This window comes from Lygodium microphyllum, chromosome 28 (genome assembly GCF_053477565.2).
Source record: "Lygodium microphyllum isolate KBCC chromosome 28, Lygodium_microphyllum_v1.1.10, whole genome shotgun sequence".
Lineage (NCBI taxonomy): Eukaryota > Viridiplantae > Streptophyta > Polypodiopsida > Schizaeales > Lygodiaceae > Lygodium > Lygodium microphyllum.
The window spans coordinates 73162478-73164628 of NC_141162.1; positions in this window are offsets into that span (position 1 = coordinate 73162478).

Here is a 2151-nt window from a genome sequence, read left to right on the forward strand (position 1 = left end):
AGTTTGGTTTGAGACCCATATCTAGGGTTCTTCTATTTCTTTGTACTTGAGTTCTTTTAGCTTACACAACTAAGAAGAGAAAAACTGTTTCCAGCCTCCACCCTTGTGTTTATTCCCCCATTGTGCAAGCAAGAAAGCTACAAGTGAGACTCCTTCCTTCTCTCCCACAATCTTGACACACCCCACCTCTCTCTTTATCTCTCTCTCCCCCCTCTCCCTTTACTTTTCTTTATTAACATTCTCTCTCATTCTCATTGTTTTCCTATTTCTCTCTCCCTCTCTCTCGCTCTCTATTTTTTCTCTCTATCTCTCTTTCTCCCTCTCTCTCTCTTCTTTTCACTCTCCTTCCTCTCTTTACCTCACCCTTCTTTTCTACCTCCTCCTCCTCTCTTCCTTCCCTCTCCCTCTCTCTATTTCTCTCCCCCTCTCTTTCTCTCTCTATTTCCCTTTCTTTGTTTCCTCTCTCTTTGTTTTTCCCCTCTGTCTCTTTCTCTCTTGTTGTTTCTCTCACTTATCCTCTCTCCCTACCTTCATCTCTCATTTCTCTCTTCTTCTTTCTCTTTGTTTCCTTTCTCTCTCTCTTTCTCTCTTCCTTTTCCTTCATTCTTCTCCCTCCCTTCCTCCCTCCCTCTCTTTCCATGTATCTCTTTACAAAGAAAAACAAAAAAAGAAAACAAGAGAACATAAAAATAAAGCAAGAAGAGGCAATGTACCTACCTCAAAGGCCTGAAGATGAAACCCTTTGTACCTTCTCTTTGCACCTTCCCTCCCTTCTCCCTTGCACATTTCTCTTTCTTCTTCATATATAGTGGCGGTGGCAGTGACAATGGTGATGAGCTCCTCTCTCTCTCTCTCTCTCTCTCTCTCTCTCTCTCTCTCTCTCTCTCTCTCTGTCTCTCTCTCTCTCTCTCTCAAAGCTTTAAGGTCTCTTGCTCTCTCTTTCATTCTTTCTCGTAAATTTTTTCTCGGCAAATGTTACGCTCAGATTTTTGAAACTTTTTCTTAGACTGGCGTCGCTATTAGCGTCGCTATTAGTGTCGTTATATGCATCGCTAATAGAATTAGCGATACTAATAGCATCGCTAATAGCATCGCACATGGCGACGCTTTTAGTGACACCACTTTTTTGTGTCGCAAATGGCCATCACTATTGCCCCATTCCCTTGTAGTGTACTCCTAACAACCAATTAGCATCAATAATTTTGAGTTTCCACTTCTTACAAGATTACTCGAATTGAAGCAAACTTGCCATTCCACTTGGTTCAAAGAGAATGGGAGAGGGAGCGGAGTTTGGTACGTCAACCCTCCTGCTGCCCATAAGGCAAAATCCCATTCCGGCCCCTTAAAACAATGCAAGTCGGTTCTACCTAACGATTAGTTGGTCAATTTATCTTTTTCATATTTCTATCATCGATTTAGAAAAAATCCCAAAGCTAATCGAGACCACTCTACCATTGGACAGACCCGTCGAGAGTCACATCTACCTGCTTTCCTTTGATGATGGTATCATCTTTAGTTTTTTAATTACCTACATCATATTTATTGAAACATATGTAACCAGCTTCCTTAATTACACTACAAGACACATGCCTCATACCAACGTTCAAAGTGACGAAAATATTTATAAACAATTTTTTTCCTGTTGTTGCAAAAAACGTCGATATTAGCAATGCCATAGAATAGTCACTATTATCATCACTATTTGCGTCGTTATCAGCATCGCATATGCGACGTTGATAGCGACACAAATAGCAACAAATATAGAGACAATTTGCGATGCTAACTGCAATGCTAATAGTGATGGGTATAGTAAATTTGTGATGCTAATAGTGACGGTTAGAAGGAAAAAAAAAATTATGGCAGGGCAACAAGTTGTCCTGCCACAAATAGCACTATGTGCTTTATTTGGGCCCCATACAAAAGAGTTACAGTAAAGTGTACAATGCTCATCTCCATGAAGGCAAAGTATACTTGAATCCCTAAAACTGACACATAAAATAAATATAAGATTGCGTGATGAAAGTGATGGTACAATCATGGCAAGATATAAAGGATGATAATAAGATAGTATATAGAAAATGCCTACATAAATCACATGATCAAAAAAGAAGAGGATGTGTGCTCCATGGATCCAAGGGCGAGCTATAGATC